We start from the raw sequence: 21,822 nt of genomic DNA on the forward strand, positions 1-21,822 counted from the left end.
CAATCTGGTGAGGAAAGTCCCATGGATTCAAAATAGCTCCTACACTGATCAAACTATAATTAATTTAACAAAAAAATGACAGTAAGAAAAATCCTAATAAGAAATGCCACGGTGACAATTGACACAACCTAACAAAAACTCCCGTTTTTGCGTCAGCTCTAGAAACTTAATTTTTCCTGTGCTCAGGAGTTCTACCACACAGAGGAACAAATTAGTGGGAACTGATTTAAAACTGTGTTTCTTTCTCAAGTCATCCCCCCCCCAAGTTATTTCAGTTTTCCATGACTCATAAAGGAAATCTTCAGGATTCACAAGAAATTGGCAGTCCTCTCCCACCTTTGCTGTGGATACTGATAGAATGGTGGGAGCTGGGGTGGTTGAATGAGAGAGCAACTCAAAGGCCTTGGGGGACAAGGCAGAGGATAGGGGCCAGGAAGGACCTTTGAGAAGTTTGAGAGAAGACTTTGAAATGGTTTCTTTTTCTTTATTTCTAAATTTCTTAGAATCTGTCTGTGCAATATATGGTTAATTAATGTCTCCTTTTGGCAGCACGCTTTCCCTCTGATGGCCTATCACTCGTGAGGGGACAGAAAATGTGGACTTTGAGAATGAGCTCGTGGGCCACCAAGCTGGGGGCATTTAGTAAGATGTGCTAGATCTTTCTTCCAGGTGCTCTCTGACCTGTGGTATGAGTGCGCCTCAGTTTCCCCACTATGGAAGAAGGAGGTTCTTAGAATGTTCATTCAGACACTAATCTGAATTCGGGTCCACATCTTCTCATACACGGCCGTAGGAAGGCTGGGGATGGCTTTTCATTTGGGAGTGCTTAAAAGCAAACATGCCTCCCCAAGACAACGAGAATGAAAAGTCTGCTTGGCCGTGGTAGGAACCCTTTGTCCACGATCCAAGCCACCTGGTGAGGTGGTTCCTCAGTCCACTGCCTTAGAGGGCAAGGTGGCATGGCTGCGCGTGGCCAGCGCCTTCAGAGACCCAGAGGACCAGGGTGGGCTTGGGGAAGAAGCACCGTCTTGTCGTGTGGAGCTCTGGGTGTCAGTCCTACTTTTGCTACTACCCGTCTGTGACCTCCTTGAAGTTTCTCCAGGTCCGATTGGCTTGTTGGTCTGTGAGTTATCAATGGGATGAGAAGACATTCTAGGCTGCCCTCAAGCTCAGGTTTTGCTCAGAAGAGTCCCAGGGGCCCTTTCACGGTGTGTCGCACGTGTTTCTATCGGATGCCTATTTCCTCTGACCTTGTATCTGAGTCAGAAGTATACTTATTACTTGTAGAGTGCTCCTTTCCATGCCTTTCTGATAACCCAGCCGTCTCCTCCGAGCCACTTCCTCTCACAGCTCCAGGTGCGCACTCCTCGCTTTAGACCTGACATCACCGCATGCTGCTTATTCGGTATTACGTGTTGGTCTTCCGCCCCGGTCTGTGAAGTCAGCCGTGTCCTGCGAGTTTCTTTCTTTTTTTTTTTTATTAATAATGATTTTTTATTATATTATGTTAGTCACCATACAGTACATCCCCGGTTTTCGATGTAAGGCTCGATGATTCATTAGTTGTGTATAACACCCAGTGCACCATGCAATATGTGCCCTCCTTACTACCCATCACCGGTCTATCCCATTCCCCCACCCCCCTCCCCTCTGTAGCCCTCAGTTTGTTTCTCATAGTCCATAGTCTCTCATGTTTCATTCCCCCTTCTGATTACCCCCCCTTTCTTTATCCCTTTCTTCCCCTACTGATCATTCTAGTTCTTATGTTCCATAGATGAGAGAAATCATATGATAGTTGTCTGTCTCTGCTTGACTTATTTCACTTAGCATTATCTCCTCCAGTGCCGTCCATGTTGTAGCAAATGTTGAGAACTCATTCTTTCTGATTGCTGAGTAATATTCCATTGTATATATGGACCACAACTTCTTAATCCAGTCATCTGTTGCAGGGCATCTCGGCTCCTTCCACGATTTAGCTATTGTGGACATTGCTGCTATGAACATTGGGGTGCATATGGCCCTTCTCTTCACTACGTCTGTATCTTTGGGGTAAACACCCAGTAGTGCAATGGCTAGATCATAGGGTAGCTCAATTTTTAACTTTTTAAGGGACCTCCACACGGTTTTCCAGAGTGGCTGTACCAACTTGCATTCCCACCAACAATGTAGGAGGGATCCCCTTTCTCCACATCCTCTCCAACAATTGTTGTTTCTTGCCTTGTCTATTTTTGCCATTCTAACTGGCGTAAGGTGGTATCTCAGTGTGGTTTTGATTTGAATTTCCTTGATGGCTAATGATTTTGAACATTTTTTCATGTGTCTGTTAGCCATTTGTATGTCTTCATTGGAAAAGTGTCTGTTCATATCTTCTGCCCATTTTTTGATTTGTTTATTTGTTTCTCGTGTATTGAGTTTGAGAAGTTCTTTGTAGATCTTGGATACCAGTCCTTTATCTGTAGTGTCATTTGCAAATATATTCTCCCATTCCGTGGGCTGCCTCTTAGTTTTTCTGACTGTTTCCTTGGATGTGCAGAAACTTTTAATCTTGATGAAGTCCCATAAATTCATTTTATCTTTTGTTTCTCTTGCCTTTGGGGATGTGTCATGAAAAAGGTTGCTTTGGCTGACGTCGTAGAGGTTGCTGCCTATGTTCTCCTCTAGAATTTTGATGGATTCCTGTCTCACATCGAGGTCTTTCATCCATTTGGAGTTTATTTTTGTGTATGGTGTGAGATAGTGGTCAAGTTTCATTCTCTTGCATGTAGCTTTCCAATTTTCCCAGCACCATTTATTGAAGAGACTGTCTTTTTCCCACCGGATGTTTTTTCCTGCTTTATCAAATATTAGTTGCCCAAAGAGCTGAGGGTCCATTTCTGGGCTCTCTATTCTGTTCCATTGGTCTATGTGTCTGTTTTTGTGCCAGTACCATGCTGTCTTTGTGATCACAGCTTTGTAGTACAGCTCGAAATCCGGCATTGTGATGCTCCCAGCTTTGTTTTTCCTTTTCAACAGTTCCTTGGAGATTCGGGGTCTTTTCTGGTTCCATACAAATTTAAGGACTATTTGTTCCAGTTCTTTGAAAAACGTTCTCGGTATTTTGATCGGGATAGCATTGAAAGTGTAGATTGCTCTGGGTAGCATGGACATTTTAACTACGTTAATTCTTCCGATCCATGAGCATGGAATATCTTTCCATCTTTTTATGTCTTCCTCAATGTCTTTTAAGAGTGATTTATAGTTTCTAGAATAAAGGTCCTTTACGTCTCTGGTTAAGTTAATTCCAAGGTAACGTATGGTTTTTGGTGCTATTGTAGATGGGATGGATTCCCTGATTTCTCTTTCTTCGTTCTCGTTATTCGTGTACAGAAATGCAACTGATTTCTGAGCATTGATTTTGTATCCCGCCACGTTACTGAATTGCTCTATAACTTCTAATAGTTTGGGAGTGGCTTCTTTTGGGTTTTCCATATAGAGTATCATGTCGTCTGCGAAGAGAGACATTTTGACTTCTTCTTTGCCGATTTGAATACCTTTGATCCCTTTTTGTTGTCTGATTGCTGTTGCAAGGACTTCTAGTACTATGTTGAATAATAGTGGCGAGAGTGGGCATCCTTGTCGTGTTCCTGATCTTAAGGGAAAGGCTTCCAGCTTTTCCCCATTGAGAATAATATTTGCAGTAGGCTTTTCATAGATGGCTTTTATGAGATTGAGAAATGTACCTTCTATTCCTACACTCTGAAGGGTTTTAATCAGGAAAGGATGCTGTATTTTGTCAAATGCTTTTTCGGCATCGATTGAGAGGATCATATGGTTCCTGAGTCTTTTCTTGTTGATATGATGTATCACGCTGATTGATTTGCGAATATTGAACCACGCTTGCATCCCAGGTATGAATCCCACTTGATCGTGGTGGATAATCCTTTTAATGAACTGTTGGATTCTATTAGCAAGTATCTTGTTGAGGATTTTGGCGTCCATATTCATTAGGGAAATCGGTCTGTAATTCTCCTTTTTGAGGGGGTCTTTGCCTGGTTTGGGGATCAAGGTAATATTGGCCTCATAGAATGAGTTTGGTAGCTTTCCTTCTGTTTCTATTTTTTGAAATAGCTTTAGGAGAATAGGTATTATTTCTTCTTTGAATGTTTGGTAGAATTCCCCAGGAAAACCGTCCGGGCCTGGAGTTTTGTTATTTGGAAGGTTGTTTATCACTGACTCAATTTCTTCATAATTAATTGGCCTGTTTAAGAAATCAATTTCTTCCTTTTTCAATCTTGGTAGTTTATAGGTTTCCAGGAAGGATTCCATCTCTTCCAGATTGCTTAGTTTATTGGCATATAGCTGTTGATAAAAATTTCTAATAATCCTTCCAATTTCAATGGTGTTCGTCGTGACCTCTCCTTTTTCATTCATAATTTTAATAATCTGGGTCCTTTCTCTTTTCTTTTGGATAAGTCTTGCAAGTGGTCTGTCAATTTTATTGATTCTCTCCAAGAACCAGCTTCTAGTCCTGTTGATCTGCTCTACTGTACTTCTGGTTTCTGCTTGATTGATTTCAGCTTTAATTTTGGTCAACTGCTTCCTTGTGCGTGGATTAGGCCTGTCCCTCTGTTGCTGTTCCAGCTTCTTGAGGTGAGAATATAAAAACTGCATTTTAGATTTTTCTATTCTTTTGAGTGAGGCTTGGATGGCTATGTATTTCCCCCTTAGGACTGCCTTTGCAGTATCCCATAGGTTTTGGACTGTTGTATTTTCATTCTCATTGGTCTCCATCAATTGTTTAATTTGATTTTTGATTTCCTGGTTTATCGAGTCATTCCTGAGCAGGATGGTTCTTAGTCTCCAAGTGTTTGAGTTTCTTCCAAATTTTTCCTTGTGGTTGAGTTCCAATTTCAGAGCGTTGTGGTCTGAGAATATGCAGGGGATAATTTCAATCTTTTGGTATCGGCTGAGACCTGTTTTGTGTCCCAGAACATGGTCTATTCTTGAAAATGTTCCATGGGCATTAGAATAGAATGAGTATTCTTTGGTTCTGGGGTGTAGTGTTCTATATATATCTAAGAGGTCCAACTCGTCGAGTATGGCATTCAAAGCCTTTGATTCTTTGCTTAGTTTTTGCCAGGGTGTTCTGTCTATTTCTGAGAGTGGAGTGTTGAGGTCCCCTACTATTAATGTATTTTTATCTATATGTCTCTTTATTCTGGTCAAGAGTTGGCTTGTGTATCTGGCTGCTCCCCTGTTGGGGGCATATATATTTATAATTGTCATATCCACTTGTTGAATACTTCCTTTAAGAATAATATAGTGCCCTTCTGCATCTCTAACTATAGTCTGTAGTTTAAAATCCAATTTATCTGATATGAGAATTGCTACCCCAGCTTTCTTTTGAGGTCCATTTGCGTGAAAGATGGTACTCCATCCCCTTACTCTCAGTCTGAATGCATCTTTGGGTTCGAAATGAGTCTCTTGTAGACAGCAAATGGATGGGTCATTTCTTTTTATCCAATCTGCAACCCTGTGGCGTTTGAAACCAGAATTTAAACCATTAATGTTCAGGCTGAGTACTGAGAGATATGCTTTTAATTCTGCCATGTTGTCAGTAAAGTCTTTGTTTGTATTGGCTGTGACTTTCTGTTTTGTATCACTCTTGGGGCCTTTTTACTTTTATAGAACCCCCCGTAATACCTCCTGTAGGGCTGGTTTCGTGGTTACGAAATTGGCTAGTGACTGTCGATTCTGAAATGTCTTTATTTCTCCATCAATTCTGAATGACAGCCTTGCTGGATAAAGGATCCTTGGCTGCATGTTTTTCTCTGAAAGAGCTTTAAAAATGCTCCCCCAACCCTTTCTCTCATTCCAGGTCTGTGTAGACAGGTCTGATGTAATTCTGATGCTTTTGCCTTGGTACGTGAGAAATTTCTTTGCCCTGGCCGCTTTCAATACTGTTTCCTTGGATCTCATATTTGCGAAATGCACTATGACGTGACGTGGCGTAGGTCTGTCATGGTTGAGCTTGGGAGGGGTCCTCTCTGCCTCTTGGACACGAATGTTTGTTTCCCTTGCTAGATTAGGGAAGTTTTCAGCTACAATTTGTTCAAATATCTCTTCTAGACCTCTGTTTTTCTCCACCCCCTCGGGGATGCCGATGATTCTAACATTGGATCGTTTCGTTGAGTCAGTAATCTCCCGTAGCCAACATTCGTGGGCGTGGATTTTTTTAAGACCATCTTCTATTTTTATTTTTTCCTCTATTAACCCATCCTCCAATTCACTAACCCTTTCCTCCGCTTCCGTGACCCTGGCCGTCAGAGCCTCTAGTTTTGCCTGCATTTGGCTCATAGAATTTTTAATTTCTGTCAAATTCGCTCTTATTTCCGCCCTTAGGGATTGTATATTCTCAGTAATATTTTCCTGAATACTTTTTTCAAGTCTACTCATTATCTTGACCATTGTTACTCTGAATTCCATTTCTGATAATTTGGTTACATCCATATCCGTTACTTCTGTGGCAGAGGCCACAGACTCACTGTCTTTTCTTTGCTGGGGGGTGCTTCTCCTTCTTGTCATTCTGATGAAGAGAGGTTGCGGGGTTTCCAGAGCCCAAAATTATTAACTGGGTCCCAGGCCGTGCCCCTTGTTTTATAGGGATCTTAGAGATGTGGGCTTCTTCTTTAAAGATTTTATTTATTTACTTATCTGAGAGAGGGAGACAGACAGTCAGCAAGAACGAAACAGAAGCAGGGGAGTGAGAGAGGAAGAAGCAGGCTCCCAGCGGAGGAGCCCGATGAGGGACTCCTTTCCCGAACGCCGGGATCACGCCCTAAGCCGAAGGCAGGAGCTCAATGACGGCGCCACCCAGGCACCCGGGTTGTGGGCTTCTTGATTTTTCAGCCTGCCTTCTGGGGGAGGGGCCTGCCGCGCCGATACTCAGGCAACCCTGTTTGGGTAGAGTCTCGGTGTCCCCTGCGAGGGAGGATGGGGATGGACTCGCTGTGAGCCGGTATTTCCAGGCTTTTGTTCTCTGGCGGCTTTCCCTGGCGGCCGGCTATGCCTCTTCTGAGAGTCAGAGCAGCAGAGGCTGCATTGTCGCAGAACAGAGGGATTGCGGCCCGTTCTCCACTGATGTTCTGGCCACTTTAACTCTGTTACTGTTGGTGCTGCTCAACCCTGCAGCGTCCCGGGATGTGCGCCCCACACCCGGCGTCCCTGCCCTCACTTCCAGGGCCGGCGCGTCTCTGTCCTTTGTGTTTCTAATGCCGCCAGCCACCGGCCGCCCCGCGCGCTCCCGGGTCTCCCGGTCTCAGTCTATGCCCGGTGAGCACACCTCGATTCCGGAGTTCCGTGAGAAGCCTGGTGGCGCGCGCACCCGGTTCAGGGTCTCAGTCTGCTGTTTCGCGGGTGCCGACCGCGAGTCCGCCCGCTCCCCCGTGCAGGTGGCCCGCCAGCCGCCAGCCGCCCCGCGCGCGCTCCGGGAGCTCCCGGTCTCAGTCTGGATCCCGTGAGCACACCGGGATTCCGGTGTTCCGGGAGATGCCTGGTGGCGCGCGCGTTCACGGCTCACCGGTCTCAGTCCGCTCTCTCGCGGGTGCCCTCTGTGTGTCCGCCCGCTCCCCCGTGCAGGGCGCTTCCCGGCGCCCAAACGCGGCGGCTCCCTCCCCCTTCCGTTTATCTTCCGATATCTGTGCACAGTTTCATGGCTCCCCGCTTCGTACCTCAATACTCAGCGCTGGAGATGTTCATTTGTAGAGATCCAGATGCATCATCCTGCATCTCAGGCTGATTCCGTGGTTATTTAGGCTGGTCTGGTACCTATCCAGCTCGACTCAGGGGACCGGCTGAAAAAGGGGTCCCCTACTCCTCCGCCATCTTAACTCCCTCTCAGATTCTTCCCATATAATATTGGGTGGAAACCACAAGGTATAAAACAATTTATATATTATGATCTAAATTGTCAAAAAAGACATATATACATAGAAAAGTATCTTCAAAAAAAGTACAGTATAAATAATTTTTTTAATAGTGCTTACTTGAATTTTGAGTTAAGGGGAAATTTTATTTTCTTAAAAATTATTTTTTATCTCCATTTTCTACAAAGAGAATAGATTACCTTTATAATCAGTGGAATAAGTTAGTAAAAGATATATTATTTTCTTATCTCTGTTCTGGGTTCATCATATCCTGAGTGACTGCTTTTTTTAATAGACTACATGTAGTCATTCTTCATAAAAATCTGTGTCAGTAGATACACATATTTAAATCTAACTGACCTGAAATTAGAGGCCCTTGCATCACCCTGAGAATAAAATATTAATAAAAAAATTACATGTTGTACCTACCTGTCTGAATGTGTTTGAGAAAGAAGTATCAGATTCTTTCCAGAACAGGTGTCTTATTTCAGAGCACAGTTGGCATGGGGGTAGCCGTCACTGACCCATTCCAGCGGCTGCTTTGCAAGTTCATCCATTTTGATCTGAGGTATAAGATATCTTTTGTTCACTTAGTGACTGGAAAATGATTGCTGAGAGAGACTTCCTAAATAATTCTGAGTTCATAGGCTGGGTTTAGTTTTGCTTCCTAGGCTCATAGCTTCCTTTGAGTGGAATCTATGAGCATTCCAGCTCAGATAATAAATTTCTTTACTTGGCTTCCAAAGTGTTAGGCTTCATAAGAAATCGAGGGGGGAAAACATAACCACTGGGAGAACATCTCTCTCCAAGCCACCTTACTACACATTTGCCAGTACTTTTTGGTGACCAGATGAGGTATGTTTTAAAAGCCACTTGATCTGAGATCTACACTGATTTAAAGCCCTGAAAATAGCAAACTTCGTTAAAGCAGCAAGCTGATTATTTGCAAGCACCATACAATCAGCAGTGAATGAAAGATGCCTTGGAGTAGCAGGCAAGTTATCTCAAGTCAGCTCTTTTAAGTCTTTTTCTTAGTAAGCCTGTGCTCAACCCAGAGATGCCTCCTTTGGTGTTTGGGAATCTGGATCCAGCTGTGTTGGAAACTCAGAGCCAAACAGCTTCTGTGATGTGTGTCTGGTTATTTTTATGTGGTCTTCCTGGGTCGATCTTTATCAGTATTTTCATGTGTGGTTTCAGGCAAGAATTTAAATGGGTATTAGTTAAGTGCAAGGAGTTAGGGCGTCTCTGACCTTTCACCATTCTAGCAAGGAGGGAAATGAACAGAATATTTCTTTATTAAATTTAAATATAAGTACAGAATTTGTGAGAGAGGGATCCCATTGCACACACGAACAGGTGGCTGCCTTGCCTTGGAGCCCTACATGAGATCCTCCTGTGGAGTTACCTAACCTCACAGCTGAATGGGTCCTTCCCTATGCTCAATTTACGGTGGGTGCCTAACAAGCAGTGTGGTGTGTAGATGGTAGCTCTGTTGTGGAGAGCCATCACTCAGTCTGGAACATAGCTGCATAGAGGCTGATTAATTGAAGAGGAAAATATTAATCCCCTAAGTGTGTTAAGAGTGGTGTTTCTTGTGATTACAGAAGAACTGGATTTATAACCTTAGTGATACAGTATGGCTTTTCTAAAGTTTGGGCAATCGTCAATGGACTGGCAGTGCAGTCTGCAGCAGGGTCCTGGGATGACTGGAAAATGAGGGCAACCCTGGGTTATATCAAATGAAGGGTCTGAGTGAAAATTAATTCAATAGCAAGAAGTAGCTGCTGCTAGAAAGGGAGCCAATCAATCAAAAATAATGCAACTGTTCCTTGGTTTAATACCAGTGTAACTGGTAGGATTAACTTGATTTCAACAATATCTTTAATACCGATATTGATGATCACAGGTATTAGGAAATTGACAACATCTCCCATGATGTTCATCCAATGAAATCTGATTGGTTAGGGCAGGAACTACAATTAGTTAATAATTAATTAATTGTTACACTAAATCTACCTATTGATACTTTTCATAAAATTTTAATTTCAGTTGTGGGAGGAGGTAAAATCATTCTCCAACTTGTGCTTGGTTATGATTAAGTTTGTGGTGGAATATTTGGTTAACTGAAATGCTTCTTTAAACAACAACCATCTCTTAGTTGATGATAGAAGATATTAGCACTTTGGATGTGGTCTATTTCTTTCTTGTCTATAAATGGTGCAAAATATTTAGGAGAAGGAATAATTTTGAGTGATTTAGTGCTGATCAAGAGTCAGAGGGTGGACTCTGTAGGAAAGATTTATTTTAATACTCAACAGGAAAGTCTTCTTTATTTCTGGTTTGCAAGGTTTTGACCCTTGGTTAGGATAAGTCCAGTGGGATTCTTGGTGTATTTTTTAAAGTCCCAAACTCCCCTAATGACCGTAAGAATCAGTTTTTTACTGATTGTTTTGACCTGATGTAAGTGATTTGACCAGAGGACATAAACAACTCGTCGGAAATGTCTTCCTTGAGCTCTCCTGAAGCCAAGACTTATCTCATGCTGGTCTTGGTGGTTCAACTGGAGATAAGCTTGCTCGTCTGTGTGAACAAGGACTCTTGGGAGATTGTTTAGTTATTTCTTGGATCTTCAGTGCTTGCTTGTACTGTTTCTCAGACTGGTTCTAGCCAACATAATGTTCATAGAGGCTCATGATGATGAGAAAGATTTGCTCCCCCAAAGAGGAACACTAGAGGGATCTCTGTTGCAGGAGGTAGAATTGAAATTGGCTTGGAATCAGGAAGCTATAGTGAGTGGATTAAGTCAGTAATTGCTATGATGGAATGCCATATCTATCACTGTTGATGGTAAAAGACCTGCCCCTTATGTAGGAAAGCATATTGGCTGTTTTAATCACTATGTAATCTGACATCTGTAAAGTCTAATGGCCAGGAGTGCTAGAGGGCCAAGGCCAAGAGGAGGTTTTTATAGGAACGTTATACTAAGCTTCAATTATGGCAGGATGTTATTTTACAGTGTGGCCTTTATTGATTTGTGATGGCCTGATACCACAGAGATTTCTGTCAATGTTATCTTCCCTGTGGTTCAACTGGTTAAAAGAAAAAGACTCTGTTGAACCCGTTAGGGAAGGAGTGGCAGATGGATAGTGTTACACAATGATTCTTGGAAGCCTGTGTATAAAACTAAACCTGTACTATGATATCTGGAATATGATTATATCCACAAACCAGAGGGCATCCAGAATTTGATAAGCAGTGGCCTCCAGTCACTATTCCAGTAACTGGAGTGTGTGGTGCATGGGAAAATTTGTTGGGAAGGAAAAGAGAATGATCCTGTAAGTTCACTAGCTTTATGGGGCGTGGAACACTAATCTCCCTGACATGGCTTCCTGGTGGAATAGAGGATTTGTAAGTTCATCAATGAAAACATATTTTGGGATGTTGATTTGAAGCCCATGATTGGTATGATACCTTTGGAATTGGATTGAGAAAAAAAAAAAAAACCAAAAAAACACCAACCTGAATTTGGTCTTAGAGTATTTGAAACTGTATGAAATGACTCCATTAATGTGTAGAAACATTTTAAATAACTGGATAATGCAAGAAAAACCTAATTGAGCTGCAAGAAAATATTGAAAGATTTTTGTATGGGTATGATCCCTAGGGGTATGCTTCGTTTACAGAAAACTTATTTCCTCTTGAATGAGGCCAATGCTGGTGGTCACTGAATAAGCTTATTCTTCTATATAATTTATTGTTGAAAGTGTTATGAGCTATATTTTAAAAGATGCTTGAGAATATGTAGAAAGGAGATTGTGATTGAGGTCAGAGGACGGACTGGGAAGGAAAGAGTTAGAAGCAGGTTAGCTGTCCCAGGTATTCTGCTTGAGGGGTGCATTTTATTGATAATACAGTGAAAGGAATTTTGTAAAATTTTCTTTGGCAGGAAGAAGAATACAGGCACGAAGTGAAAAAAATCTCATTTTATATAATAACATTTCCTGTGCTATACTTTTAAGTATTTTTCCTGGTTCCAGTAGGTTATATTTTCAGTGTTTCACATCTAATGTCAGTAGCTTGCACATTCCCCCACAGTTTTATGTTCCTTTGTACACAGATTCTGTTCACCTGTTTAAACAGGTGACATTTATCTATATTTGCTGTCATAGAAAGTGTTTACCACTTAAGAGAGAACTTAAAAATCAGGTTATGAAACAGCATGTGGCCTGGTGATGTAAAATTCTGTAGCTTGTCATCTGCTTGTGCAGGTCTGGGTAGTGATGTGTGTTTGGAAGTAGGTTTATCCAATGGCAACAGTACTTAACTTTGTGGTTCGAGTCTACTTTAGATTGAACTTTTACTTATACTTTTTAAGTGTTTTATTTTTTTAATTTACAGTAAGCATACTTGATTGCCCCAAACAACAAAGACACAAATAGAATATACTGGAGCTCATAAATAAACTCAAGCTGGTTTCTTGACAAAAACAACATCCCTGTGAGGTTCTAGGTTCTGGGGGGATCACACTGAGTAGAATCACACTCAAATCCTGTCTTCAAAGAACGACCTTCTCCCTGGAATTTAATATTAGAAAGCTCATTAATATAATGGATTTTCTTCTTTATAGGCCAATGGAGAAAAACTGTATGATTCTCTCAGTAAATTGTGGTAAAGTATTTTATTTGAGCTCTCAAAGCTATCCTGCCAGTGATTACAGTTCTTTTAGAATGCTGGAGATGATTTAAAATAAGAAGGTTGCTGGCAAGCCATGTCTTAGGAACTTTTATTAGCTATTTTATCCCTCACCCAATGAGAGTGGGGCAGTGTCCCATTCCAACACACCCCAACTCAGAGTGCCTTTGCTAAGGTTTTTATCACTGAATTTCTTCAGCCTCTTCCAAGTTTCCCCTAATTTCAGCACCTTTCCATCATCACACGGAGTCGGTAGAGTGGTCCATGGTGCTCATAGTGTTTAGACACACAATCCCTAGAGGGCTGCACATTGGAGAAGTGGTTTTCTCAGGGTGCCATCAAGTGGCCTATGTCTGGCACTTCAATCTGTGTACCTTACAGTTGAAAAATCGTAGTGATTGGAGGAGAAGTGTTAGACTCAACTCAGTAAGAATGTGCACTGTATTTAGAAGTTTTGAAATGTCATAGAACTGTGTGTGTGTATGTTTATAATGAGCATGAAACTAGCCCTGCAGAAATGGACCATGCTTCTGTGACCTCTCATTTTCACCCAAGAGCAGAGGGCTTAATTTAGTCAAGTCTGTTTTTCTAATCTTATCTTGTGACTTCAGCTTTAAAACAGTTCTAGTTTCTGTGATGGAAACACTTTCTGTTGGGTGTGGCATCCTTGTTCCCAAAAGGTAATTCCTGAAGGCTTAAGTACTCTGCCTTCGGAGCTTGATGGGGTCGGTTCACCTGTTTCTTGCCTATCTTTGGTTATGTTCTAGTTCTTTGCTGTAGATGAAACTCATCTCATCTAGTCCTCAGCATAAATCACATACACTGTCTCACTGAAAATTGTGAGTAAGAGACAGGAGGTGCCAACTCAGCTCCATTGTATGCTGTAGTATGAATTAGTTGATGAGAGAACTGTATGTCTATTCCTTTTCCAGCAAGGATTCTCCATCCCAGGCTTTCATTCACCTTCCTTTTGACTCAGTACAAAACTTTGGAGTTATGCTGGCTCTTCTCTCTTTCTCTCCCCTTCCTTCCCCCCTCATTTCATAGCTGATCCATGAGCAAATCTTAGCTCAACTTCAAAATACGCCCCATATTGAAGAGTTCTAGCCCCAGACATGGTAGAGTAAGCACAGTCTGTCTGCCTACCACAGAGATGCAAGTATGAACCCTAGACAGAATGCAGAGAGAAGACATCTGAACGCATTTAAGCTGAATGATAACAGGCACATTTGGAAGGAGATCAGATTTGAAGGTTCTGCTTTATTATCCACCCTTCTCTTTATCACTTGGTCTGGACTCAAAAGCTATCCAGACCTGGAAATATACATTGGGTACATGTAGGAAAAGCTTCAGGAAAACGTTTCTCTTATTGGTCATACAAGGGGGCCAGAGAATGAAGAGATTATCTCTTCCCTTTCTTTTTACTACTACTACTGCTACTACTACTACTACTACTACTACTACTACTACTACTACTACTTCTCCTCCTCCTTCCCCCCCTTCTTCTTTCTTCTTTCCTTCTTCCTTCCTTCTTCCTCCCTTCTTCCTTCCTTCTTCCTTCCCCCCTGTTTTCTCCTGTCCTAGACCAGACAGTCTTGTGGCAGAGAAGCAGTGACAAGGGCAAAAGTGGTGGTGGGACACGTGCCTTAAACTTTCAGGAAGGGGGATTTTTTTTAAAGATATTATTTATTTATTTGACAGAGAGAGAGAGACAACCTTCAAGAGAGGGAACACAAGCAGGGGGAGTGGGAGAGGAAGAAGCAGGCTCCTAGCAGAGGAGCCTGATGTGGGGCTCGATCCCAGAACTGGGATCACGCCCTGAGCTGAAGGCAGACGCTTAACAACTGTGCCACCCAGGCGCCCTAAGGAAGGGGGATATTTTTAATTCACCATTGGAACTGTGATCTCAGGAGCCTGGGACAAATCCTTTTTATTCTCTCTGTCCTTCTGAGTCTTGGCCATTGACAGACTCAGTTGTGGGAAGCATGCGGCACAGTAAGAAAACTAAAACCAAGTTTACAGAGCTAAAAAGCACCAGGGAGATGAAAGAGAGGAGAACACTCAAGAGAGTCATCCCATTAAGCTGTGTATGAATTCCAGAGTTCTCCACCTCAGAGTGGTGAGATGTGTGAATCTGAACTCAAACAGCATACCAGAGAATGGCGTTATAGGACAGGCCACCACTCAAGTCCCATACTGGCCACTGGGTGGCGTACAGGTGAGAAAGAGCTGAGGAACAATGCAGAGGATTTGCTAACTGAACTGACTTTGGAATCACAGCCCATAGAAGATGGATTGGAAACTGCAACCTGAAACTAGCAAGGTTAATCACCTCCTAAAATTAAAGATTCAACATTCTCAATTTAAAAAATATCAGGTATCCTTGCATAATATTCAAAATCTCCAGAATACGATCCAACTTTATTCAGTATACAGAGAAGCAGGAAATCTCAACCTGCAAGGGGAAAAACAATGATGAGCAGACACAGTGACACAGATGTTGGCATTTTCAGACAAAGACTTTAAAGCAACCGTTATAATCATGATTCTATCAGTAAGGGCGAGCATACTTGAAACATATAGAAAGATAGAAAGTGTCAGTCAAAGAAATAGAGACTATAAAAAAGAACGCAATTGAAAATTGAGAACTGAAAGATTCAGTGGCCAAAATAAAGAATTCACTGGCTGGGCTCAGTGGCACAGTAGGAATATAAAAGAAAGGTTAACTTGAAAATAGACCTATAAAATTATCCAGTCTGGGATGAGTTGTCCCAGAGGGAGGAGGAGTAGGAGACCTTAATTTCATCTTGTCTCAGGAATTCAGCTAGATGGCTATCAAATCATTCTGAACAACTGCAAATTCAACCGGAGAGCTAAGAAAAGAATAGCTGCTTTTTGAATAGAAAAGTGCCTCAGAGGGGAGGGGGGTGGGGGAATGGGATAGGCCGGTGATGGGTAGTAAGGAGCGCACATATTGCATGGTGCACTGGGTGTTATACGCAACTAATGAATCATCGAGCTTTACATCGGAAACCGGGGATGTACTGTATGGTGACTAACATAATATAATAAAAAATCATTAAAAAAGAAAGAAAAAAAAGCGACCACTTTCTGCAAGGTAGGAGGTGGGGAGAAGTGAATCTGAGGCGATACACGGGAAAATAAACTGTGGAGGGGGGGGGCAGCCTCTGGAAGCCAGCTACTGCCAAGTGATAGAACAGCAGAGCACAAAATTAGAATTTTAGAACTCAGCTCTGGTGAGGGATGTTGCTCAGGTGGCCAGTCGGGGGCAGAACCGTTGCTGGGCCAGTGTAGTTTTAGGATCCTTGGGGTTACAGGAAGACTGGGGGTGCCTGAGTGAGGCAGAGCTGCCAGGCATTGGAGTGGGGAACTGATGTAAACAGTGAGCCCGGGAGTGGGGTCTCAGCTCGGGGTTGTCCTAAACCATGAACTGTGGCATTGTCGGGCAAGTGGTCTCTGAGCTGGGGCCCAAGAAGCAGCAGAACTGGTGAGTCACCCCTTCATCTCCTGGAGGAAGCATTTGACAAATTGTTTTAAACTCTTCACAGTGTAAGGACAGAGGGAACATACCTCAATATCATAAAAGCCATATATGAAAACCCCACAGCAAGTATCATTCTCATTGGGAAAAACTGAGAGCTTTTCTCCTAAGGTCAGAAACACAGCAGAGATGTCCACTATCACCACTGCTGTTCAACATAGTAGTAGAAGTCCTAGCCTCAGCAATCAGACAACAAAAAGAAAAAAAAAGGCATTCGAAAAGGCAAAGAAGAAGTCAAACTCTCACTCTTTGCATATGACATGATACTCTATGTGGAAACCCAAAAGACTCCACCACAAAACTGCTAGAACTCATACAGCAATTCAGCGAAGTGGCAGGATATAAAATCAATGCACAGAAATCAGTTACATTCCTATACACCAACAATGAGATAGAAGAAAGAGAAATTACGGTGTCGATCCCATTTCCAATTGCACCAAGAACCATAAAACGCCTAGGAATAAACTAAAGAGGCAAAGGATCTGTTTTCAGAAAACTATAGAACACTCATGAAAGAAATTGAGAAAGACACAAAGAAATAGAAAAACATTCCATGCTCATGGATTGGAGACAAAATATTGTTAAAATGTCTATGCTACCTAGTCAGTCTACATATTCAATGCAATACCTATCAAAATACCACCAACTTTTTTTCACAGAACTGGAACAAATAATCCTAAAATTTGTATGGAACCAGAAAAGACCCTGAGTAGCCAAAGGAATGTTGAAAAAAAAAACCAAAACTGGTGGCATCACAATTCTGGACTTCGAGCTCTATTACAAAGCTGTGATCATCAAGACAGCATGGTACTGGAACAAAAACAGACACATAGATCAATGGAAGAGAATAGAGAACCCAGAAATGGACCCTTAGCTCTTTGGTCAACTAACCTTTGACAAAGCAGGAAGGAATATCAATGGAAAAAAGACAGTCTGTTCCACAAATGGTGTTTGGAAAATGGGATAGCCACATGCAGAAGAATGAACCTGGACCATTTCCTTACACCATACACAAAAATAGACTCAAAATGGATGAAAGACCTCAATGTGAGGCAGGAATGTGTCAAAATTCTAGAGACGAACACGGGCAGCAACCTCTGTGATTTCAGGTGCAGTACCTTCTTGCCAGACACGTCTCCAAAGGCAAGGGAAACAAAGGCAAACATGAACTATTGGGACTTCATCAGGATAAAAAGCTTTGGCACAGCAAAGGAAACAGTCAACAAAACCAAAAGACAACCGACAGAATGGGAGAAGGTATTTACAAAGGACATATCAGATAAAGGGCTAGTACCCAAAATTTATAAAAAACTTCTTAAACTCAACAACCACAGAACAAATAATCCAATCAAGAAATGGGCAGAAGACATGAACAGACATTCAAAGAAGACATCCAAATGGCCAACAGACACATGGAAAAGGAAATACAAATCTAAACCATAGTGAGATACCACCTCACACCAGTCAGAATGGCTAAAATTAATGTTAGGAAATGGCAGATGTTGGCAAGGATGCAGAGAAAGGGGAACCCTCCTACACAGTTGTAGGGAATGCAAACTGGTACAGATACTCTGGAAAACAATATGGAGGTTCCCCCAAAAGTTGAAAATAGAGCTACCCTATGACCCAGCAATTGCACCACTGGGTATTTACCCCAAAGATACAAATGTAGTGATCTGAAGGAGCATCTGCACCCCAATGTTTATAGAAGCAATGTTCACCATAGCCAAACTATGGAAACAGCCCAGATGCCCAATGATAGTTGAATGCATAAAGAAGATGTGGTATATGTATACAATGGAATATTACACAGGCATCAAAAATGAAATCTTGCCTTTTGCAACAACGTGGATGGAACTAGAGGGTATCATGCTAAGTGAAATAAGTCAATCAGAGAAAGATAATTATCATATGATCTCACTGATATGTAGCATTTAAGAAAAAAAAACAGAGGATCATAGGGGAAGAGGGGAAAAAGTAAAACAAGATGAAATCAGAGAGGGAGACAAACCATAAGAGACTCTTAATCATAGGAAACAAACTGAGGGTTGCTGGATGGGGGGGAGGTGGTGGAGTGGAGTAACTGGGTGATGGACATTAAGGAAGGCATGTGATGTAATGAGCACTGGGGTTTATATAAGACTAATGAATCACAGCCCTATACCTCTGAAATAAATAATATATTATATGATAATAAAAAAATGACAACCCATATTTGTAAAAGATCCAAGTAGATCTACCAGAAATTAAAATATAATGTAAATAAACAAAAAAATTTTCCAGTCTGAATCACAGAGAGGAAAAAATATTTAAAAAACTGGATAGAGTCTCAGGGACATGTGGGACACAATGTCTATCATTCATGTTCTTAGAGTCTCAGAAAAAAGAGAAAGAATGTGGCTCAGAAAGAAATTTTAAAAAAATAATGGCTGAAAACTTCCCAAGTCTGATAAAATATATAAACGTATACGTTCCGGGAGCTCAGCAAATGTTAAACTGGATGAACTTAAAGAAATTCACCTGAGACGCATCATTATCAGACAATTAAAAAACCAAGACAAAATCTTTGATTCATAAAATGGGACACCCATAAAAAAACAAAGCTATTCAAGAAGTAGGTGATTTCTAGCCCTCCCAGGATCCCTTATATCACTTTCCAAACATACCTCTTTCCTTCCCTTAAAGGTCAACACTAAGGTGACTTTTGTGATAAAACTTCTTTGCTTTTCTTCATACTTTTATACATTTACCACCTATGTACACATCCCTAGGTTGTCCTCTTTTGAATTTTATAGAAATGTGGTCATATATGCAATCATTGTGTCTGGATTCTTTGGCTCACCATTGTGTTGGTGAGATTCATTCATGTTGTGATATATGTCACTCACTTATTTTCATTCTGTTTGTTGTATAAATATAACAACTTTTTTACTCATTCTATTAATTTTGGACACTTAAGTTTTTCTTAGTTTTATGGTATTATATTTAGCTCTGTTACGAATCTTGGTGATGTTTCTTCCCAGGCACAGCTGCATACCTTTCTTTTAGGTTTATACCTAGGAATAAGGTTTCTGGGTCATAGGTTGCAGGTACATTTATTTATATCCAATGTATACTTGGAAAACCTTTATACATTTCCACCAGCAGCATATGAGAGATACCATTCCTCCATATTGACAATAGACAGTTGGTATCGTCTACCCTTTTAATTTTGGGCATGTAGGGGAAGCATTGCTGTGGTGTTTTGTTGTGGTTCTGTATCCTATTTCTCAGATGATGAAAGAGGGGAGCCCTATCCCCTTAGATGTTTACTGACCATTGGGTATCTTCTTTGCTGAAGTGCTATTCCAATCTCATGTGGTTGTTTTTATTTTATTGATTTGTAAGAGTTCTTCATATTTTCTACATCAGTCCTGGTTTTGAGAAGCAGAAAGTAAGGCAGAGTCGATGTGCAAGAGATTTACTGGGGGAAACACAGGTGAGGAAAGGTGGGAGGAGCCATCCAGAATGACGCAGATCTTGCTCTGTGAAGGAGAGCTGAGAAAAGGAAGAAAGAAGCCCATGAATGCATTATAGTTCTAGGAAACAAGACTTAGGGAGTTCTTGAGTTAAAATGAAGAGTAATGGGGTGTGTAGTGGCTCAGTTGGTTAAGTGTCTGACTCTTGTATTCAGTTCAGGTCATGGTCTCAGGGTCCTGGGAGCTAGACCCACATCAAACTGGATGCTCAGTGTGGAGTTGGCTTAAGGTTCTCTCCCTCTGCCCTTCCCCCTGCTCGAGTTCTTTCTCTCTCTTAAATAAGCAAGTAAGTGAATAAGTAATAAAATGTAGAGTAGTGATCAGATGTTGGGAAAAGGAATTTTGAAGAAAGTGGAAGTTTTAAATGGTCCTAAGAATAATTGGGGAAATGTGTTGATTATAGAAATAGAGTAGGATTGCTGGGCAATGTTGACGAGCCTTTCGAAGGTGGTGACCTGAATTTATAGTCGACTAAATTCTCCTTATTTTGTGACTCTTTACAGATGCTTTTGGGAAACAGTTTGGGAGACGGCTTAGAATAGGATTCATTCAGTCCTGGGGAATTGCTGAGCACTTGCTGAGCAGGCAAGAGTGCTAGAACGGTAAATGGTCATATTTTATGGAGGAAAAGTTGCCAGCTCCATAAATAAGTACTAAACACATGCGCCTCTGTCAGTATTGATCAGCATTGAAAATATGTAAAGTGAACCCAGCAATTCCATGTATTGGCTACTGCTCCGTTTAGAATATAAGTTCCATGCTGCCAAAGGCTATGTCTGCCTCACTCATTATGTATTCCTGACATTTAGCAAAGTGCTAATTTTTATTAGGTAGGGACTGTAAAAAATCCTTATTGAATGATTAAAATCATGGATGTACAGTTCTGATTCATGTCCTTTTGATCTTTTGATGCACCACACAGGAGAGGCATGGATAAGGACAGTGATCATCTTCGCTCAGCTTTAAGGGTGTGTGGGGGGGATGTAAGACCTGTGCCTAGAACACAGCCTCTGACAGGTTGACGGCATCTGACAAATGTGGGTGCCCTTTCCTGCCAGTGGGTAACAGAAGAAGAAAGGCTGGAAATAGTACAAACTTCCAAATGTTAAGCACTGTTGAAAATATGCTTGTGGAGGAAAAACAGAAGTGCACTGGAGAATTTTATTCCACAGCTCATTGTGACATGGCTACTGGCAAGTTACTTGAAAATACAGTTTTTCACCTGTCGTGAACTTTCTTACCCCAGTGAAATTCTTTTCTTTCTATTTTAATGGACGACAGCAGGATGAGCACAGAATCATATCTAAAATATTTGTTATTTACTTATCAGGGAATACTACTTTATAAGCCACAGGTCATTCCTTTATATACAAACTATTGCCAATGGAGAAGAAAATAATTTCAAAGAAATTTCCTGTTATGTGGGAATCAAAGTATTTATGGAGTTGCAAATTACTGATTAGTCACTAGCTGGTTCTTTGCAGACTTGTACATTTTCAGCCTGGCCATTCTATGAAGTCAAGAGCACCTATGGATTGGTTCAAACCATGAAGGTGAAAGGTTTTTTTTTTAATGTTTTTTTATTATATTATGTTAATCACCATACAGTACATCCCTGGTTTCTGATGGTAAGTTCAATGATTCATCAGTTGCATATAACACACAGTGCACCATGCGATACGTGCCCTCCTTACTACCCATCACCAGCCTATCCCAATCATTCTTGAGCAGGATGGTTCTTAGTTTCCAGGTGTTTGAGTTTCTTCCAAATCTTTCCTTGTGATTGAATTCCAGTTTCAAAGCATTGTGGTCTGAGAATATGCAGGGAATAGTCTCAGTCTTTTGGTATCGGTTGAGACCTGTTTTGTGACCCAGTATATGGTCTATTCTAAGTTTGATATTTTAAACATACTGTTGCCTGCATATATTTATAAGAGGGTGACCCACAGGAAATTATGGGAAAACATCTATATTTTAGAATTTATTATTGTAATGTCATTGACATACAATGGTATGCTAGTTTCAGGTGTATGTACAACATAGTGATTTGACAGTTCTATACATTATTCAGTGCTCACCAAGATAAGTGTAGTCATCCTTCCGTCAACAGTATCACAGTATCATTGATTATATTCCTTATGCTGTC

The sequence above is a fragment of the Ursus americanus genome, chromosome 24 (assembly GCF_024610735.1).
Source record: "Ursus americanus isolate L20-20 chromosome 24, mUrsAme1.1.p, whole genome shotgun sequence".
Taxonomy (NCBI): domain Eukaryota; kingdom Metazoa; phylum Chordata; class Mammalia; order Carnivora; family Ursidae; genus Ursus; species Ursus americanus.